This window comes from Eschrichtius robustus, chromosome 11 (assembly GCF_028021215.1).
Source record: "Eschrichtius robustus isolate mEscRob2 chromosome 11, mEscRob2.pri, whole genome shotgun sequence".
Lineage (NCBI taxonomy): Eukaryota > Metazoa > Chordata > Mammalia > Artiodactyla > Eschrichtiidae > Eschrichtius > Eschrichtius robustus.
This window is the reverse complement of record NC_090834.1, coordinates 57961164-57984475: the sequence shown is the minus strand read 5'-3', so window position 1 is coordinate 57984475 and position 23312 is coordinate 57961164. Positions and strand designations below refer to the sequence as shown.

The following is a 23312-nucleotide window of genomic DNA, read 5'->3' as shown; positions in this document are numbered from 1 at the left end:
TTAACAACATATGAAAAGTTCCTCAATATCATTAGCCATTATGGAAATGCAAGTTAAAACCATGATAAAATACCACTATATACTTTTTAGAATGTAAAATATTAAAAAGACTTACCAAACCATGTGTTGGCGAGAATTTAGAAGAGTGGTGATGTATACTAGATTAGAAAACAGTTTCTTAAAAAACAGTTTGGAAGTGTCTTAAAAAGTTAAATGTATACCTACCAAATGATCTAATAATTTTAATCTTAGATACTTACTAAAGAGAAAACATATGAAAGCTATATCCATAGAAGTTCTCTTACATGAATATTCATAGTAGTTTTATTTGTAGTAGCCAAACACTGGAGATAAACTTTTGGTGGTGATGGGTATTTTGGTTGGAGCAATGGCTCCACGTGTGTATATGTACATCAAAACTTATCAAATTGTACCAATGTTCATCAACACGTGAATGGATAAACAAATTGAGGTATATCCATACAATGGAATACTACTCAGCAATAAAAAAGAATGAACAATTTATGAATCTCAACAAGTTATGCTGAGTGAAAGAAGACACATTAAAAAAAGAATATATAGCATATGATTCCATTGATAAAATATTCTAGAAAATGTGAACAAATCTATAGTGACAGAAAGGAGATCAGTTGTTGTCTGGGTTTGGGAGAAAGAGTGGGAGGGAGATCACAAAGGGCACCAAAAACTTTGGGGGTGACGGATATGTTTATGATCCTGATTGTGACGATGGCTTATTAAAACTAAACTCAAGTTTATTTTATTATTAACCCTGGTTTAAAAACAAAAGACAAAGGGAATAAGACTCAACCATTCTCAGTGATTATTTGTGAGGAAAATACAATTAGGTTTTTGTGGAGGGCCTGCTCTATGGGAAAACTCACACATTGACTTATGAACCAGAAGTATTCATCAAACCAGCCAGAAGTGGGAATGTTAATTTATGTGAGCTGATATGGTCCTGAGTTCAGCCTGCTCCCTAAAACATTGAGTTGATATGTGCTGCCACCACACACACACACACACCACTGAACTTTCTGGCATTTGGGGCTTTTACAGACAGAACAGACACATCCTCGTTGATGTATTTTGCCCTCTTGACTTTTTCTTGCACTCGCCTTGCAAATCCACTATCCTGCATCAGCCAGCACTTCCATTCTCTGCTTCTACACCTGGCTCTGAGAGTGACTGGAAGGCCTTTGAATGCACATGTGTAAGATAAGTGAGTCTGACCGTAAGTGAGTGAAAGAAGTTTGTTCACTTGGAAAAAGTAGCTGTAATCACTGCATAAAAGTGAAAACCTGTGAACACAGATTCTTATAGCAAAGATGAATGTATGTAACTCAGTTCAGCTGGGGACCCTCCTCTTCTGAAAGGTTGAGATAAAATTGGCTTAAACTCCTCTTCTCTCCAACTCCCTATCTTGTGAAAATCCAAAGCCCTCTTCAAGATTTCAGTTTCTTCCCAGTGATCTTCTGTTATCATAACCACCTGGCCTCTAGGCTCCTGGCTCCACACCTCTTCCACTGTTCTGCAGTGCATGGATCCAGACTCAGTCCTATTCTGTTTCAACCCCAACTATTCTGACATCATCTATTGTGCTGCAATTTCAATTCTGACACTAAGCAACCAGAGTTATTGTCAGACTCCACAGCTGTAAGGGCACAGTCCCCAACAAGACTGCCCCCACTCCAGACACCAGGAGCAAGTGCGGGCCCAGGCCACCCATACTTCCAACCAACTGGCTACAAATCCAGAGGGTTCCTCCAACCCCCCTCAGGTTCTATAATTCAGCAGAATGACACAAAACTGAGGATAGCACTATACTTACAATTAGAGTTTTAAAGGATACAAATCAGACCAGCCAAATGAAGAGACACATAGGGCAAGGTCTGGAAGGGTCCTGAACACAGAGCTTCTGTGCCCTCTCCCCATGGGATGAGGGCACCTCATCTTCCCAACATGAGTTCACCAACAAGGAACCTCCACTGAGCTTTGCTGTCCAAAGGTTTATTGGAGTTTCATTGATTAAATCATGGACCATGCGCTTGAACTCAATCTCCAATCCTTCTTCCCTCCCTGGAGGTTGGGCTGGCTCAAAGTCCCAACCTTCTAATCAGTGGTTGGTCTTTCTGGTGACCAGTCTCCATCTTGAAGCTACGCAGGGTCCCACCATGAGTCCCCTCATTAGCATAAACTCAGGAGTGATCCAAGGGACTCATGAATAATAAAGACACTTTAGTCACTCAGGAAATTCCAAGAGTTCTAGAAGCTCCATGCCAGGAACTCTGCAAATTATTTTTGGAACTTCTAAATGACTTGAGCAGGGCTGACCCCATCCTATTCCAGTGATCCAAACAAGTGACGAAACCCAGATAATCGGTACATTCCATCTCCCCGGCCAGACTGCTATTCAGGGATAGGCTTGAGGGAACTCTTGGTGAGTGAAGGACTCTTACCCCTGGGGTCACTGAGCTGGTAGAAAGGTCAGCCTAGCATTGCTAGTGCCCATCTTTGCCAGCACAAGTGAAGAGCCTGCTTGAGAGTGAATCAAGACAAAGGAAAACAGAATCAAGAGATGGAGAGAAAACGCAAATATGGATGACAAAGTTTGACTTCCTGAATCCAACCATGTCTAACTAGATATCTGGGTTTTCCCTTAAGCCACATTGAGTTAAATTTCTGTCATTTGCAATTGCAAGAGTGTTGACCAATACCTTCTTTTTTCCCCCTCCTTTTCACAAGCAATAAACCATATTCCTCTCTTTGTTTCATGCAAAACAGCTTCCCCTTGTCTGAGCTGGGCATCTGCTGACATCTGTGTCTGCAGGGCATTTCAAAGAGTTTTCACAAAGACAGTTCCCTCCATGTGAGATACATTGGTGTCATCCATTTTTTTCACTCTGTAACAAAAATATTTATACAATCAAGACTGTACTGTATGTATAGTTTCTTATCTGCTTTTTTCAATTTACAGTCAACAAATACTTATATAAAAACTGTACGCTAGTCATATACTAAGCAACTAAGACTCTATGTTGAGAATTTTCCCACATCATTAAAAAGATTTTGTAAATGTAATTTATTATTAAACAGCACAGAATATACAAGCACATAGACAGGTTTCTTTTTTAAGATTTTCATTTTTTAGAGCAGTTTTAGGTTCACAACAAAATTGAGGGAAAAGTACAGAGATTTCCCATATACCCCCTATTCCCTTATAGATAGTTTTCAAACTGAACGTTTATTGTAGAATATTTAGCTTGTTTCCAAGTTTTATGAATAATGATAGACACATAACACCATCTAAATCTCTCATCATTTCCTTAGAATAGATTCCCAGAAGTAGAATTTCCATAAGAACTTCATTTTTTACCTCCAAAAAATGCAGAAAAAATTCACCAATCTCTGTTGTAGTAAAGCGTCTATCCCCTCTGACCCCACCTTGCCTGGAGAGATCTGGCCTTAAATGCCTTCAGATAGCACAAGAATCATGTTCCTTGAGAGCTTCCTGTTTCCTCTGAGTGCCCCTCCTCAGCTGTCCTTAAAGGGCTGGGGACTGACCAGGCAGCAGGCAGCCTGTCAACCTGGCAGACCTCTGGAGGCATAGTACACATAACTGCTTTAGGAATTGCTTGAAAAAAATGGCATTCAGGGCAAGCCTGAAAGGGAGCTAGATGCCAAGACAAGAAAGTCAGCATTAATCATGACCCCATTTTCATTTTTAAGTCTCTTTTTCCCTACTTTATTTTCCTTAAGAAGCATATGTGATTTATAATGGAAAATTTTAATTTATTGGTAAAAACAACAACAAAATGAGTTTCTCAAATTCAGTGTGGGACTGGAGATAATCTTCTGGTTCCTGGAAAAGCAGTTGTGAGCTATCTAGCTTGGCAATGCTTCCTACAAATCACTGGCTGACTCAGAAAAATACATATGCACTTTAGTCACACGAAGGACAGGGTGACTCCCTCTGGGGCCACCACAAAGGGGAATTGATGACTGTCTTCCAGACCTGGAAGAGGGTTCCAAATTGCAATGTGTGAAAATAAGGGGTGGGTCTAAGAACTGTCAGTGGGAGCCTCCAAAACAAAGATTTTTGACTCATTGCAAGAACTTTCTAAGAGGCAGAGTAGCCCAAAGATAAAACCAGCTGCTCCAGGAGGTGATGACCTCCCCATCCTGTGAAGTGTTAAAGCTCAGACTGGAGGCCAGTTGTCCTGGGTGGTGTGGCAGGGATCCAACTGCAAGGCAGGACAGTGGTTCTCAATCTTGTTGGTCTCAGGACTCCTTTACACTCTTAAGAATTACTGAGGATCCAAAGAACATTGTTTATATAGGTTCTATCTATCAACATTTACCATATTAGAAATTAAAACTGAGAAAATTTTAAATACTTACTAATTTATTTTTAAATAACATTAGTAATTCCTTTGTACATTAACATAAAGAAAAAGTTTTACAGAAAATAACTATATTTACTCAAACAAAAAAAATCTAGCAAGAAGAGTAGCATTTTTTAAAAAATCTTTTTACTATCTAGACCAATGGAACACAACTGGATTATTATATCTGCTTCTACATTTAATCTGTTGCAATATGTTCTTCAAGGTTGGTTGCAATGTGGAATCTGAAACCATATCAATGAACTGTGACAGAGATCATAGAGCCTGTGCCCAAAGAGATCACAACTGAACAATAATAAGGGAAAACACTTATTGGCTGCTTACCATTATCCAGGTTATATGTCAAGTATTCTACACACATTACTTCAAACAACTTTATAAAGGAAATTTACCTAATTTTACAGATGAAGAAACTAAAACATAGAGAAGCTGTATACCTTACACCAGGTCACACAGCCTGGTGAAGCCAAGATTTAGAGCAATTTAGCCTAACTGTTCTAATCTTGGCTCTAAATCCTGGCTTATTTTACCTAGCACAATGTTTTCTAGGTTCATCCATGATGTACTTCATTCCTTCTTAAGGCGGAATAATATCCCATTGTATGTATATACCACATTTCGCTTATCCATTCATCTGTTGATGGATGCTTCTTAGTATGTTTTAAATAAACAATGACTACATTCTGTAATAGAGGCAAGCACAGGTTCTAAAAGGGAGAGACAGAGGAGGAGCCACGAATCCAACTTGGGCTGAGGCAGCCAGGGGCTGGTGCCTGGGCAGAGACTTGAAGGATCGGTGGGAGACATCCAGGAAAAAGACAGGAAAGGGAGGAACCAAGGGACGTGTAAGAAAGAGAACCATAGCCAGCCCCATAGGGCTGAGTCAGGTTTGTGTGGAAAAGGGGCAAGAAGTAAGGCTAGAGAGGCAACAACATTGACATTACAGAGTATTTAAGACAGGCTGGGTGCTGTGCAAAGCCTCTTAGATGTTTTAACTTGTTTAAACATTACAGCACCGTCTAAAAGAAAACCAGCCTTCTTGAGTATATACTGAGGACCAGGCACTGTTCTTAGTGCCTTGTGTGCAATAATAAATTTAATCCCCATAACAACTCGAGGTCAGTACTATTATCATTCCCATTTTATAGATGGGGAAGTAAGGCATGGAAAGGATAATACAATTTTGCCCAAGGTTATGCTGGTAAGCAGGGATGTGAACCCAGGTTTCAGCAGCTATGCTTATATCCTGACAGCCGAGAATATGAGAACAAGGTAAGGAATTTAGACTTTCACTGGACAGGTTTAGGCAGAAAGCAACTTGTCCTGATTTGCATTTTATAATCATTCTAGCGGCTGTATGGAGAGTGATAGGCAGGAAGAAGACTGGAGGCAGAGAGACCAGTTAGTAAGCTAAATGGGAAAGAATGAGAATGAGGCAGGGCAGTGCAAATACAGACAAGTGGAGGGTTCTGAGAGATATTCAGGACATGGAATAGTCAGCCGATGGTGATTTGTTGAAGCGGGGTCAGGGATGATTCCGAGTTTCTGAGAGGATGACAGTGTAATCACAGAGATGGAGGATGCGTGGGAAAAACAAGTTTGAGGTTAGGGAGAATCAAGAGATGAAGATAATGAGATCATTTGGGACATCCTGAGTCTTGGTAGGCCCAGGGAGAGCGATCTGGGCTCATAAGCTCCATGAAGGCAAAGATCTCTGTCTGTTTCATTGACTGACATGGCCTAGTGTCAAGAACAGTACTTGACATAAGACACCCAGTAAAGGCAACCCAGTATGTAGTTGTTCAGTGAATGAGTATGGGTACAGAGGAGAAAAGGGTGTGACCTGGAGGTTAGGAAATTGTGCTGGGAGTTGGAGCTACAGAGATTGTCAATAGTACGTAAAGTGAGGAGAGTTATAAGGACAGAACTCTGGGGACACAATGCTTACAAGACAGGCAGAGAAAAGCCAACTGAACCTTAGAGAGACTGAGGAGTGGCCACAGAGAGGGAGAAACTAGGAGAAGGGAGGCTGTCAAAGGCATCTCAGATTTTTAAGGTAAAAGAGACTTTGAAGTGCTTTCCAGTTTATAAAACATACTTTCTCAGATTCTTCTTTTTCTCTTAATTTTAGTATAACATACCTTTTACTAAATTTTTTATTGAAGTAAAAATTACTTTTATGATAAAGTGCAATCATCTTAAGCGTATATTGTGATGAATCTTTGCATCTTTATGCATCTGTGTAACCCCCATCTGGATCACAATAGAGAAACGCTCCAGCACTCAAATGTTTCCTTCACACCCCTTCTCAGTCACCACTCTCCTCTCCGCTGGAGATAAGCATTCTTCTGGCTTCTATAATCTTCCATCAGTTCTTGAACTTCTATCAGTTCTTAAATTTCATAGAGATGAAATAATACAGTATGTATTATTTTGTGTCCGGCTTCTTCCACTCAATATAATAGCTGTGAAGTTCATCTGTAATGTTTTGAGCATCAGTAGTTTGTTCTCAGGTATTTTCAAAAATGTAATTCTCCTTGAGGATGATAACATCTACCTCTAAAGGAATTAAATGGGATCATGCCTAGTAGCCACCCTACAAAATGAATATTTATTGATTACCTAGCTTTGGTTCAATATCAAAACAATTTAATCCTCATAGAGGAATCATTATTCCTTTTTTGCAGAATTCGGTGATATTTTAGAGGGAAGGGAAGAATGAAACAATGGTATGCTGGTAAGCCAGTTTTCTGGGGGGTTGGGGGGAGTCCTTGACTTGGAGAATCTATAATAAATAGGCATTCTTCCAAAGAAAACAGACAGATGGCCAACAGGCAAATGAAAAGATGTACAACATCACTAATTATCAGGGAAATGCAAATCAAAACCACAACTGTTATAATGGCTATTATCAAAAAGACAAGAAATAACAAGTGGTAGAAAGGATATGGAGAAAAGAGAACATTTGTGCACTGTTGGCGGGAATGTAAACTGGTGCAGCCACTATGGAGGTTCCTCAAAAAATTAAAAATAGAACTACCAGGACTTCCCTGGTGGTGCAGTGGTTAAGAATCTGCCTGCCAATGCAGGAGACATGGGTTCGATCCCTGGTCCAGGAAGATCCCACATGCCACAGAGCAACTAAGCCCGTGTGCCACAGCTACTGAAGCCTGTGTGCCCTAGAGCATGTGCGCTGCAACTACTGAGCCCACATCCCACAACTACTGAAGCCCACCTGCTGCAACTACTGAAGCCTCCGCACCTAGAGCCCATGCTCTGCAACAAGAGAAGCCACCACAATGAGAAGCCTGCGGACTGCAGCAAAGAGCAGCCCCCGCTCACCACAACTAGAGAAAGCCCGCGCACAGCAACGAAGACCCAGAGCATCCAAAAAAAAAATAGAACTACCATATTATCCAGCAATTCCAGTTTTCCCAAGAAAACGAAATCACTAATTTGAAAAGATATATGTGCCCCCATGTTCACTGCGGCTTTATTTACAATAGCCAAGATATGGAAACAACTATGTCCAATGATGAATGAAGTGATAAAGAAATTGTTTTATATATATGGAATATATATAAAATATATATTTTTATATATATTCCATATATATGGAATACTACTCAGCCATAAAAAAGAATTAAAAAGAATGAAATCTTGCCATTTTTGACAAATGGATGGATCTTGAGGGTATTATGCTAAGTGAAATAAGTCAGACAGAGAAAGACAAATACTGTATGATTCCACTTATACGCGGAATCTAAAGACCAAAATGCATGAACAAATAAAACAAAACAAAACTCATTGATACAGAGAACAGATTGATGGTTAACAGAGGTGTTGGGAGTTGAGGAATGGGAAAAATGGGTGAAAGGGATAAGCAATATGGTGACAGGTGGTAACTAGACTTATTGTGGAGATCACTTTGTAGTGTATATAAATATTAAATTATAATGTGCACCTCAAACTTATATAGTGTTATATACCAATTATACCACAATAAAAAAATTTTTAAACCATCTAAAAAAAATCCCTGATTTGTAGTGTTTGCTGATTTTTGTAGTGTAATACTCCCATTGTTGCTGATATCAAGCTACCAATGGCTTAACAACTGGCCTGCAGAATTCTTGGAAATTTAACAATCAGCTCTCCAACACCGATATGAGCCAGTTCCAGCACACCACTGAGTGATTCGCAGACTCTCAAGCTCAGTCCAGCTGAGATTCTTGCTCAGGGTCTCAGACCTGGAAAGACCAGCCTTTTAAGACCAGCCTTTTCTGACCCTAATCCTCTCTGCTTTTTCCCTCTATGTAAAGGATTCTTTAAAAATGAGCTGGCATCTACTGATGGATGTGAGTCTTACTGATGGGCATCAAAATGACTCCAAAATTCAAAATTTTATAAACTTTCATTTTCATTAGGCACCTACTAAGTGAATTATCCATTAATAAAATGTGATATTCATAAACTAAAATTGGGTGGCTACTAGAATTTATTAAAGAGTCTAAATTCAGTATTCCACTAAGAAGTCTGTCTGCCAGGCCAATCTTCACAGCCCTGATTTGCCTCCTGCCGCTCATTACCTCACCCAGATAGCTGGAACGCTCTTAATTTGGGGAACGGACTCTCTGTTATCAGAGTACTAAATCCTCGTTGTAGTATTGTCTTCAGTTTGTTGTGATTTTCAATTGCTGATATTCTTCCTCTTTAATTTAAAATTACTGTTAGTTTAGCTTCCCCTTTTTTGTTTGTTAAGGTTGTTAAGTGTTAGAGAACACGCAGTGACACATATTTGCACCAGCAGCACTTTTGTCCTATAATTTTCTAATAAGTAGACTTTAAGATATGTATACATCATGGTTCAATCATGACTCATCCATACCCTCATTGCTGAAGCTGATGTAAGTATTATCTCTCTAAATTTCATTTCTGCACTCACAGTTCTGTGGTGATGTGTGCGGCTGCCTCTGAAGTGGTGCTGTTTAAACAACTTGCAACACACTCTCAATATAAATGCAATTAAATTACTGGGTTATTATTAATTTACAAGGTGTTGTTTATAATACAAAATTATGTGAAAGTACATGTTCCCCCATATGGAAATAATAAATGTAAATCCAATTATACCTATGCCTATATTCTTATATGTGGGAACAAGAGAAACAGGGAAGTTTACTGAGGTTTAGGAACAATTTCCACATGCCATACCAGGCAGTAAGGTGATATAGTTGAAGACACAGGCTTTGGAATCAAAATGACTTGAATACATTTTAGCCATGTGACCTAGGGCAAAACATTTCTCTCTGGCTCAGTTTCCTTGAGTTTAAATGAAGCAAATGCCAACTACCACAGAAAGATATCTTAAAGATTAAATGCATAAAAACAGGCACATAGACCAATGGAACAGAATCAAGAGCACAGAAATAAACCCATGCACGTTTGGTCAACTAATATTTGACGAGGGAGCCAAGAATACTCAACAGGGAAAGGACAGTCTTTTCAAATAAACGGTGCTAGGAAAACTGGATATTCCCATGTAAAAGAATGAAATTGGACCCCTATGTTTACACCATTCACAAAAATTAATTAGAAATGGATTAAAAACTTAAATGTAAGACCTTAAACCATAAAACTCCTAGAAAAAGAAAAACACATGGGGACAAAGCTAGTTGGCATTGGTCTTGGCAACAATTTTTTGGATATGACACCAAAACACACAACCGACAAAAGCAAAAACAAAGTGGGACATCAGACTAAAAAGCTTCTTCAGCAAAAGAAATGGTCAACAAAATGCAAAGGCAAACAGTGGAATGGGAGAAAATATTTGCAAACCATATATCAGATAAGGGGTTAAAATCCAAAATATATAAGGAACTCATACAGCTCAACAGCAAAAACACTAATAATTTGATTTTAAAATGGGCAGAGATCTGAACATATTTCCAAAGAAGACACACAGATGGCCAACAGGTATATGAAATGATGCTCAACACTCTAATCATCAGGGAAATGCAAATCAAAGCCACAATGAGATATCACCTCACATGTGTTAGAACGGCTATTATCAAAAAGACAGGAAATAACAAGTGATAGAGAGGATGTAGAGTAAAGGGAACCTTTGTGCACTGATGGTGGAAATGTAAATTGTACAGCCACTTTGGAAAACAGTATGAAGGCTCTTCAAGAAACTGAAAATAAAACTATTACATGATTCAGCACTTCTACTTATGGTGATATGTCTGAAGGAAATGAAATCACTATCTTGAAGAGAGATCTGCACCCTAATTGTTCATCACAGCATTGTTTACAATAGCCAAGACATGGAAACAACCTAAGTGTCTGTCAATGGATGAATGGATAAAGAAAATGTCACACACACACACACACACATTTTTTAAAAAATTCAACCATAAACAGATGGAAATCCTGCCATTTGCAACATGGAGGGACTTGAAGGTATTACACTAAATGAAATAAGTCAGACAGAAAGACAAATACTGCAATATCTCACCTATATGTGGAATCTTAAAAATAATAAAGCCAAATTCATAGAAACAGAGAGTAGAATGGTGGTTGCCAGGGGCTAGTTGGGAAGAATGAGGAGATGTTGGTCAAAGGGTTAAAAAAAAATAATTTTTTTTTAAAAATTAAATGAGATAATCATAGGCCCCAAAAAAGTAAATGATGTTTATTATTATTTTTCTCTGTGTGGCCTCCTATCAAGTAAAATCATAGACTTCCCTGCCCTATTGCTTCTCCAAGATTTCACCAGATACACAAATGTTATATTGGCAGTTTGACAATACAATCGGTCATGCAGCCAAAATATATATTTTCTAGAAAATCTGAGTAGAATTCATTCTATTTTTAATAACTGGTCACTCTTGTGGACTTGTTTTCTTATCCCAAATTCAGAACTTAAAGGTCCTACTCTTTTCAGCTGGAAGATGCACTATATGCTAGATATAATTGGCAGAGAGTTAACTCTCTGAAGGAGCATTTTTTAAAGAGAAAGCTGTAGCTTCAGGAAAGAAAAAAAGATGGGTGGGTACTGGTTGTAAGGAGTGATGGTGCATAAGAAGAGAGTAACTCTGCTGAGCACAATAATATGGCAATTCAGAGTGAGGGTCATGGAGAGGAGAGTGGTGGTTACCAGGACTTGGGGGATGGAAGTTAGGGGGAGATATTGCTCAAAGGGTATAAACTTCCAGTGACAAGATTAACAAGTTTGGGGATCTAATGCACAGCATGGTGATTATAGGTAATAATACTCTATCATATACTTGATACAGAGTGTATCTCAAATGTTCTCACCACAAAAAGAAAATGGTAACTATGTTACCGGATGAAGGTGGTAACTAATACTATGGTGGTAATCATTTTGCAATTTATAAACGTTTCAAATCAACATATTTTAAACCTTAAAATTATACAATGTTATGTGCCAATTATATCTCAATAAAGCTGGGGGGAAAGTTTTTTTTTTTTTTAAAGAGTGAGGGTCAAGCGAGGTTTGCACTTTTCACACGTTGCCTCAGGGAACACTAGCCCAGTGAAGAAGCTCAGGGTAAAGGCACCACCGCCAAAGCAGGAATGAGAGCGACCTGACACCAGGAGGGAGACCCCAAAGAGGCCGCAGCCACAGGAGGCCGGAGTCCTGGCCGCTGTTGCCTTCCCCGAGGGCTTCGACCAGGCCCCTCAGGTAACGCACCAGATGAGTGCCACCCACCTCATGGACCCTGTCCTGCCTTGTGTCGTCGACCCAGTTGCCCTGTTGCCAGAATGAGCTGAAGTCTGAAAATTGCTCAGCAGGACCAGGCATAGCACGGCCTCTTCTCTTGTGGTTTCACTTGCCAATGACCACTATCTTGATAATTCCGTGTGACTGACAGGGTCTTGGTGCTCTGGCCAGGTGTCAGGCCTGAGCCTCTGAGGTGGGAGAGCCAAGTTCAGGACATTGGTCCACCAGAGACCTTCCGGCCCCTCGTAATATCAATCAGTGACAGATCTCCCAGAGAATTCCGTCTCAACACTAAGACCCAGCTCCACTCAACGACCAGCTAGCTCCAATGCTGGACACCCCATGCCAAACAACTAGCAAGACAGGAACACAACCCCACCCATTAGCAGAGAGGCTGCCTAAAATCATAATAATTTCACAGACACCCAAAAACACACCACTGGATGCAGTCCTGCCCATCACAAAGACAAGATCCAACCTCATCCACCAGAACACAGGCACCAGTCCCCTCCACCAGGAAGCCTACACAACCCACTGAACCAACCATACCCACTGAAGGCAGACACCAAAAACAACAGGAACTGTGAACCTGCAGCCTGTGAAAAGGAGACCCCAAACACAGTAAGTTAAGCAAAATGAGAAGACAGAGAAATACACAGCAGATGAAGGAGCAAGGTGAAAACCCACCAGACCAAACAAATGAAGAGGAAATAGGCAGTCTACCTGAAAAAGAATTCAGATAATTGAATAATTATAATGATAATAATGACAGTAATGATAGTAAAGATGATCCAAAATCTTGGAAATAGAATGGAGAAAATACAAGAAACTTTTAACAAGGACCTAGAAGAACTAAAGAGCAAACAAACAATGATGAACAACACAATAAATGAAATTAAAAATTCTCTAGAAGGAGTCAACAGCACAATAACTGAGGCAGAAGAACGGATGAGTGACGTGGAAGATAAAATAGTGGAAATAACTACTGCAGAGCAGAATAAAGAAAAAAGAATGAAAAGAATTGAGGACAGTCTCAGAGACCTCGGGAAAACATTAAATGCACCAAAATTCAAATTATAGGGGTTCCAGAAGAAGAAGAGAAAATGAAAGGGACTGAGAAAATATTTGAAGAGATTATAGTTGAAAACTTCCCTAATATGGGAAAGGAAATGGTTAATCAAGTCCAGGAAGCACAAAGAACCTATACAGGATAAATCCAAGGAGAAACACGACAAGACACATATTAATCAAACTATCAAACGTTAAATACAAAGAAAAAATATTAAAAGCAGCAAGGGAAAAGCAACAAATAACATACAAGAGAATCCCCATAAGGTTAACAGGTGAATTTTCAGCAGAAAATCTGCAAGCCAGAAGGGTGTGGCAGGACATATATGAAGTGATGAAAGAGAAAAACCTACAACCAAGATTACTCTACCCAGCAAGGCTCTCATTCAGATTCGACAGAGAAATTAAAACCTTTACAGACAAGCAAAAGCTAAGGGAATTCAGCACCACCAAACCAGCTTTACAACAAATGCTAAAGGAACTTCTCTAGGCAGGAAACACAAATGGAAAAGACCTACAATAACAAACCCAAAACAATTAAGAAAATGGTAATAGGAACATACATATCGATAATTACCTTAAGTGTAAATGGATTAAATGCTCCAACCAAAAGACATAGACTGGCTGAATGCATACAAAAACAAGACCCGTATATATGCTGTCTATAAGAGACCCACTTCAGACCTAGGGACACATACAGACTGAAAGTGAGAGGATGGAAAAAGATATTCCATGCAAATGGATATCAAAAGAAAGCTGAAGTAGGAATTCTCATATCAGACAAAACAGACTGTAAAATAAAGACTATTGGACTTCCCTGCTGGTGCAGTGGTTACGAATCCACCTGCCAATGCAGGGGACACGGGTACAAGCCCTGGTCCGGGAAGATCCCACATGCCACAGAGCAACTAAGTCCGTGCACCACAACTACTGAGCCTGCACTCTAGAGCCTGCGAGCCACAGTTACTGAGCCCTCGTGCCTAGAGCCTGTGCTCCACAACAAGACAAGCAACTGCAATGAGAAGCCCATGCACTGCAATGAAGAGTAGCCCCAGCTCATGGAAACTAGAGAAAGCCCGCGCACAGCAACGAACACCTAGCACAGCCAAAAATAATAAATAAATAAAACAAATAAATTTATAAATAAATAAAAACAAAATAAAGACTATTACAAGAAACAAAGAGGGACACTACATAATGATCAAGGGATCAATCCAAGAAGATATAACAATTGTAAATATTTATGCACCCAACATAGGAGCACCTCAATACCTAAGGCAAACGTTAACAGCCATAAAAGGGGAAATCGACAGTAACACAATAATAGTAGGGTAATTTAACACCCCACTTTCACCAATGGACAGGTCATCCAAAATGAAAATAAATAAGGAAACACAAGCTTTAAATGACACATTAAACAACATGGACTTAATTCATATTTATAAGACATTGTATCCAAAAACAACAGAATACACTTTCTTCTTAAGTGCTCATGGAACATTCTCCAGGATAGATCTTATCTTGGGTCACAAATCAAGCCTTGGTAAATTTAAGAAAATTGAACTCGTATCAAGTATCTTTTCTACCAACACGCTATGAGACTATTATCAATTATAGGAGAAAAAACTGCAAAAAATACAAACACATGGAGGCTAAAGAATACACTACTAAATAACCAAGAGATCACTGAAGAAATCACAGAGGAAATCAAAAAATACTTAGAAACAAATGACAATGAAGACACAATGACCCAAAACCTATGGGATGCAGCAAAAGCAGTTCTAAGAGGGAAGTTTATAGCAATACAATCCTACTTCAAGAAACAAGAAAAATCTCACATAAACAACCTAACCTTACACTCAAAGCAATTAGAGAAAGAAGAACAAAATAAAACCTAAAATTAGCAGAAGGAAAGAAATCAGAAAGATGAGATCAGAAAGAAATGAAAAAGAAATGAAGGAAACAATAGCAAAGATCAATAAAACTAAAAGCTGGTTCTTTCAGAAGATAAACAAAATTGATGAACCATTAGCCAGGCTCAACAAGAAAAAAAGGGAAAAGACTCAAATCAACAGAATTTCAAATGAAAAAGGAGAAGTTACAACTGATACTGCAGAAATACAAAGGATCATGAGAGATTACTACAAGCAACTGTATGCCAATAAAATGGACGACCTGGAAGAAATGGAAAAATTCTTAGAAAAGCACAACCTTCTGACTGAACCAGGATAAATAGAAAATATAAACAGACCAATCACAAGCGCTGAAATTGAAACTGTCATTCAAAATCTTCCAACAAACAAAAGCCCAGGAAGGACAGATGGCTTCACAGGTGAATTCTAGCAAACATTTAGAGAAGAGCTAACACCTATCCTTCTCAAATTCTTCCAAAATATAGCAGGGGGAGGAACACCCCCAAATTCATTCTATGAGGCCACCATCAGGCGGATACCAAAACCAAAGATGTCACAAAAAAAGAAAACTACAGGCCAATATCACTGGTGAATATAGATGCAAAAATCCTCAACAAAATAGTAGCAAACAGAATCCAACAGCACATCAAAAGGATCATACACCATGATCAAGTGGGGTTTATCCCAGGAATGCAAGGATTCTTCAATATACACAAGTCAATCAATGTGATAAACCATATTAACAAATTGAAGAAAAACCATATGATCATCTCAAAAGATGCAGAAGAAGCTTTCGACAAAATTCAACACCGATTTATGATAAAAACCTTCCAGAGACTAGGCATTGAGTGAACTTACCTCAACATAATAAAGGCCATATATGACAAACCCACAGCCAACATCGTTCTCAATGCTGAAAAACTGAAACCATCTCCACTAAGATCAGGAACAAGACAAGGTTGCCCACTCTCACCACTATTATTCAACATAGTTTTGGAAGTTTTAGCCACAGCAATCAGAGAAGAAAAAGAAATAAAAGAATCCAAATCGGAAAAGAAGAAGTAAAACTGTCACTGTTTGCACATGACATGATACTATACACAGGGAATCCTAAAGATGCTACCAGAAAACTACTAGAGCTAATCAATGAATTTGGTAAAGTAGCAGGATACAAAATTAAAGCACAGAAATCTCTTGCATTCCTATACACTAATGATGAAAAATCTGAAAGAGAAATTATGGAAACACTCACATTTACCATTGCAACAAAAAGAATAAAATACCTAGGAATAAACCTACCTAGGGAGACAAAAGACCTGTATGCAGAAAACTATAAGACACTGATGAAAGAAATTAAAGATGATACCAACAGATGGAGAGATATACCATGTTCTTGGGTTGGAAGAATCAATATTGTAAAAATGACTCTACTACCCAAAGCAATCTACAGATTCAATGCAATCCCTAACAAGTTACCAATCACATTTTTTACAGAACTAGAACAAATCATCTTAAAATTTGTATGGAGACACAAAAGACTCCTATATACTAATGATGAAAAATCTGAAAGAGAAATTAATGAAACACTCCCATTTACCATTGCAACAAGAAGAATAAAATATCTAGGAATAAACCTACCTAAGGAGACAAAAGACCTGTATGCAGAAAACTATAAGATACTGATGAAAGAAATTAAAGATGGTACAAACAGATGGAGAGATATATCATGTTTTTGGATGGGAAGAATCAAGATTGTGAAAATGACTATACTACCCAGAACAAACTACAGATTCAATGTAATCCCTATCAAACTACCAATGGCATTTTTCACAGAACTAGAACAAAAAATTTCATAATTTGTATGGAAACACAAAAGACCCCGAATAGCCAAAGCAATCTTGAGAAAGAAAAATGGAGCTGGAGGAATCAGGCTCCCTGACTTCAGACTATCCTACAAAGCTACAGTAATCAAGACAATATGGTACTGGCACAAAAATAGAAATATAGGTCAATGGAACAGGATAGAAAGCCCAGAGATAAACCCACGCACATATGGTCACCTTACCTTTGATAAAGGAGGCAAGAATATACAATGGAGAAAAGTCAGCCTCTTCAATAAGTGGTGCTGGGAAAACTGGACAGCTACCTGTAAAAGAATGAAATTAGAACACTCCCTAACACCATACACAAAAATAAACTCAAAATGGATTATAGAACTAAATGTAAGGCCAGACACTATAAAACTCTTAGAGGAAAACATAGGCAGAACACTCTATGAAATAAATCACAGCAAGATCCCTTTTGACCCACCTCCTAGAGAAAGGGAAATAAAAACAAAAATAAACTAATGGGGCCTAATGTAGTGAGGTGGATGGACCTAGAGCCTGTCATACAGAGTGAAGTAAGTCAGAAAGAGAAAACAAATACCATATGCTAACACATATATATGGAATCTAAAAAAAAAAGAAAATTCGTTCTGAAGAACCTAGGGGCAGGACAGGAATAAAGATGCAGACATAGAGAATGGACTTGAGGACACAGGGAGGGGGAAGGGTAAGCTGGGACAAAGTGAGAAAGTGGCGTGGACATATATACACTACCAAATGTAAAATAGCTAGTGGGAAGCAGCCGCATAGCACAGGGAGAATAACTCGGTGCTTCGTGACCACCTAGAGGGGTGGGATAGGGAGGGTGGGAGGGAGACCCAATACGGAGGGGATATGGGGATATATGTATACGTATAGCTGATTCACTTTGTTATACAGCGGAAACTAACACACCATTGTAAAGCAATTATACTCCAATAAAGATGTTAAAGAAAAAAAGGAAAAAAGAAAAAACAAAAACAAAAAAAGCACATTAATGCCTTTTATTTTATTACACGTTAAAGTGAAAATATTTAGGTTATATTGGGTTAAATCAAATATATTATTAAATTAAAAAAAAAAAGAGTGATGGTCACAGAGTCAAGTGACCTGGGTTGGAGTCCAAATATGTAAAATCTAGCCTTCTCTGTGCCTCAGTTTTATCACCTAGAAAATGGTGATAATAATACCTAATAGTAATAACTAATACAGTTGACATGAAGACTAAATAATTTAATATAGGGGTTCCCTCATGGCACAGTGGTTAAGAATCCGCCTGCTAATGCAGGGGACACAGGTTTGAGCTCTGGTCCGGGAAGATACCACATGCCACAGAGCAATTAAGCCCGTGTGCCACAACTACTGAGCCTACGTTCTAGAGCCCGCGAGCCATAGTAACTGAAGCCCACATGCCTAGAGCCCATGCTCCGCAACAAGAGAAGCCACCACAACGAGAAGCCCAAGCACCGCAATGAAGAGTAGTCCCTGCTCGCCACAACTAAATAAAGTGCACAAGTGGCAATGAAGACCCAACGCAGCCAAAAATAAAATAAATAAATAAATTTATAAAAGAAAAAAAATTTATAAAAGAAAAAAAAATCATCCCTTACTTGTGATTTGGTAGGTTTTGTTTTAAAAATAATAATAATAATTTAATACATGTAAAGCCCAATAGAAGTACCCAGGATATAGTAAACACCCTGTTAGCTGTTATTGTTATGCATCAGGTCTGTTCTAGGCACTAGGGCATAATGAAGTATAAGATAGACGAGGTTACTGCATTAATGAGCATAACTTCTAGGCAAGGGATGTGCCAGATTTCTTGTTTGTTCTCCAGATCCACTTTCCACACTTCTCCACTCTGCTCAGTGCCTCCAGAGCTGACTGTAAGACCACATGAATGAGTTCCCCTGTCTTCTGGCTTCTAATTGTGTGCCCATGCTACCCACATCTTTTCCCAGCAGATTACAAATTCAGGGGTTCCCACGATCCCCTGCTCAGGTTTGATAATTCACTAGAATGATTCATAGAACTCAGAAAAGTGCTATACTTTCTTTTACAGTTTATTATAAAGGATACAAATGAATAGTCAGATGAGGATACAAATGAATAGTACATATATCAAGGTCTGGTACACAGGAACCTCTGTGCCCAGGGAGTCAGGCTTTTGCCATCCTCCAGAAACATGGATGTGCTCACCAACTCAGAAGCTCTCTCAATCTTGTAGTTCAAGAGTTTTTATAACCCAATCTACAGTCCCCATCACCATCCAGAAAGTCAGAGAGTGGGGATGAAAGTGGACATGAAATTGGTTGCTCTTTCAGCTGACCAGCCTCTATTCTAAAGCCATTTAGGGACCTCATTCTGAGTCATCCATTAGTATAAACTCAAGTGTGGTTGAAAGGGGCTCCTAATGAACAACAAAAGATAATCCTATCACTCAGGAAGCTCCCATGGTTTTAGGAGCTCTGTGCCAGGAACTTTGCCAGGTGACAAAGACCAAGTATATATTATACCATAGTCTATACGAAGTTGTATACACATCCAAATCAGGACTCATTTCTCGTTTATTTTATTGAAACCTTTAAAAACATCTTTCCAAATTTCAGTTAAAAATGATATATTAGGAAAAAATGATACATTAGAGTTTCATCAACTTTTTGAATAAACTTTCTTCATTTTGTTTGTGTCAGGTTTCTCGTCCAAGTTTTGAAAATATATTTTAGAATCCTTAAATGTTTCTGTATCTATATTGCAAGATTTGAACAATTTTATAACGGGTAAGCTCTCACTACCCTTTGACTCTTTAAAGAAAAACCCACATTAGTATGTGTGTTTAAACTACCCCAACTGCAAAACAACACAAAAAAGAAACTGTTATAATTCAAACCATTTAATTAGTATCCTCATAGAAAACAGAGCATCTACAAAATAAAAACAGGATGTTATGAAACGGAAAAAATATTGGAAATTAAAAATATAAATGCCAAAATTTTTAACAAAAGAGTTGTAAGATGGAAAAGAAATCTCCCATAAAGATGGGGGGAAAAACCTGTATAAAATGTGAGACAAAAATATGAAGTCTAACGTTTGACTAACAAGAGATCCAGAAAGAGAACAGAAATGGCAAGGACAAAACTGACAGAGAACTAATAGAAAAGAAATACTTGGAGCTGAAGGACATGAGTCCTCAAGTTGGAAAGTTCACAGAAGTCTAGCACGATGAGGGACTCAAAGTCCATACTTAGACAGATTGTTGTGAAATAGGACCACAAGGAAAAAGAAGGGAAAATCAGGTCACCTGCAAAGGATGACATGGATACCAGAAGACTATTGACAATGCCTTCCAAACTCTGAGGGAATCTGAATACAGTTATACAATTTAAGTTGAAAACAGAAAATCACCGAGAATAAAATAACATCCACTTGTCCACCATTCAAAATAAATACATGTTAACATTTTTTCATTTTTGCTTCAGAAAAGTGAAAACAGAGCACCCCATACTCCAAAGCAACCATTCTCGTAAACTAGATGTGTACCTCCTAGTCTGTTTTCACACTTTTACTACCTGCATGTGTAGCTATAATCAATAGATAGTGAGAGTTGTGTATTTGAAAGGTATTTGAATTGAAATCTTATGGTATATCTTCTTCTGCAGTTTGTTTGCCATCTTCTCTGTTCTATCTGCAAACAATGCACTGCCAGGGGCAAATCCAGGCTTCGTGGGGCCTGAAAGTTAGAAAATTGGTGGCGGTGTGTGGAGTCAGGAAGAGGGAGGTCTCTTTAAGAAAAGAATATTAAATTATAAATACAAAATTATATCTGACAATAAATTTTTATTTAGAGTGAGAAAAGAAATTACAAAAAATTACAAGTTTTAAAAAGCTGACACACCTCCATACACTTTTTCCCCTACAACTTTTAACTGTTTACTTTTTGATAACCTCTTCATAGGACAATGATCTTATAATTTTCAATAGAGAGAATAGAAAGATAACTCAGTCTTGTCTCTATGGTTGATCAAAATTCATTCCCTGTAGCTGATAGTTTAGAAAAGTTTCTTTCTGCCTCACACATCATTATCGGTTAGGTCATATAAATTATTAGGATTATTGTCAACTTTGGGAAAGCCCTGATTTTGCACTCTGACATTTTCCTTTTTAATACCAAACTGTTCTTATTTTGTGGCTGCACCATCTTCTATGAGGATACTAATTAGATGATTCTTTTAAATGTTTATTTCATGTTTTGGTCTGTTCCCCTGAGTCATCTCTGCTTCCTGCAGTATTATTATTTTATGTTAGTTTATCTTGTCCTTTATGCCTAGTCATCATTGGTTGTTTATACATGCTTGAGAATGAGGAGAGAGGAGAGCTTCCTGTGACTTCTGCGTGGGAGGGTGGTTAGGAGGCTGAAAGCTTTGTTTTATAATGAGCAGGCAGAGAACCAGCCATTATACTTGGAAAGTCTAAAATCCAGACACAGGGACTTTCCTGGTGGTCCAGTGGTAAAGAATCCACCTTACAATGCAGGGCACGCGGGTTCGATCCCTGGTCAGGGAACAAAGATCCCACATGCCATGGGGCAACTAAGCCCGTGTGCCACAACTACTGAGCTCATGCGCCTCAACTAGAGAGCCCACATGCTGCAAACTACAGAGCCCACGTGCCCTGGAGCCTGTGCGCCACAACTAGAGAAGAGAAAACCCACACGCCACAACTAGAGAGAAGCCCGCATGCTGCAACAAATGACCCCACATGCCCCAACGAATATCCCGCAAGCCACAACTAAGATCCAATGCAGCCAAAAATAAAAATAAAATAAATAAATAAAACCCAGACACAGAGGATAGTCCTAATTCATTCTGTTTCTTTAGAATAAACCACCAACTTTCCTGCAAGCTTTGGGGAGTATCCTGGCAACCAGACCCTCTGTACCCAGGGATGGGATGGGAGGATTGATGATTAAGGTTTCAGCTCTATAGCTCACTTCTATCATTAGGCTAGTGGTGGCAAAAACATTGAGAACGCAGCATAAACAACATCCTCTCTTATTTACCTCTAAAACTCATCTATTTGTAGAGGTCTATTTTGCCATCTTCCTTTCAACATGTGAAGGTAAATCTCAGGAAGAGCTATGCCTCTGGAATTTTGCTTGAGAGCTGGTCAATGCCCTTAGCCACAATGCCCTTCCTCCTCCATACGCTCACAGCTCAGAAAACACTTCTCAGTGCTCATCCTACAAGAGTGTGAGCAAGGCGCAAAGATGTGACAAATACCAATGCCACATTTTTAATTTTTAAAAACTAGGTCAGTCACAGATGTGAATAGCACCAAAACACAGCTGCTTTCAAGTTTCTTTTTTTTTTTTTTTTTCTGACAAGGTCTAATTATAAGCTGCAAGAACAACTAAATCAGAAGTGTGCGTTTGATTATAATATGAGCATCACCTATGGCAGGTGGATTTTGCCTTGACTATATGGCTCCCAGTTCAGAGCGGGAGTAGCCTCCAATTTGACTTAGAAACACAGAGCCCTAAATCTATAGAGTTTGCAATTTGCAATATGCATAAAAAGGTGGGGTGTTCCACCATCATCCCAACACAGAGGTCAGCTCAAACTGGTTCTGTCTATTCCCACTTTGACAGCAGGGTCAGGACTTCCTTTCAGGACATCATAACCCCTCCAGGAGGCCATATCCCCTCTCCCTATGTTCTGAGGCTGACAAGAGTCAACGTTGCTAACATGTGAAAGGTCAGATAGGGAAGGAAAGCTTGCCAAGTCCTCCAGGGCAAAAGAACTCATTCCAAATCAGATGCTCAGGGGCAGCCCAATTCTGTAGGCTGTGCATGGTCCCCTCCAGACAGCAGCATGAGGGACAGCTGGTCACAGAAGCAGTTCCCACTTCATGGTTCCTCCTCCCTTCAAACCTCCCTAACTACCTACCCCCATTTCAGATCTCTCCACATCTTCTTCTTCTGTGGTCCATAGTGAATGCCACCCCCACCCTTTTCTCATCCTACTCTGGCCTGTGGTCATTTATCTGGTCTCTGAGCAGGAAAATCTTCAAGGTTGCAAACCAAACTTTATGCCTGGAGCAGAATTTCTAGCCTTTGTAGGTAGGTGACTCATGCCTGTCATACGGGCCAGGAATGGGGATGGGAGCCACCATTACGGATGAAGTCAACAGGTTTGATTATCTCAGTGGTACTGGGAGGACATGGTGAGGGAAGGAAAGATTGTATCCTTTTTTTTTACGATTCCCTGCTTTTTTTTTTTAATTAATTAATTTATTTATT

At 39.0% G+C, this 23312-nt stretch overlaps 1 long non-coding RNA gene across 1 annotated transcript in view; it reads right to left on the bottom strand.

Annotated features, from left to right (window-relative positions):
- Nucleotides 1-223: 223 nt before the first annotated feature.
- The window catches only part of LOC137772115 (uncharacterized), an 81300-nt gene continuing 58211 nt past the window's right edge, over nt 224-23312 (bottom strand). Inside the window, exons 7-8 of the long non-coding RNA XR_011075463.1 lie at nt 17215-17295; nt 224-2921 (exon numbers count right to left, since the gene is read on the bottom strand). This is a non-coding gene — a long non-coding RNA (uncharacterized lncRNA). The remainder of the gene's footprint in view (nt 2922-17214; nt 17296-23312) is intronic.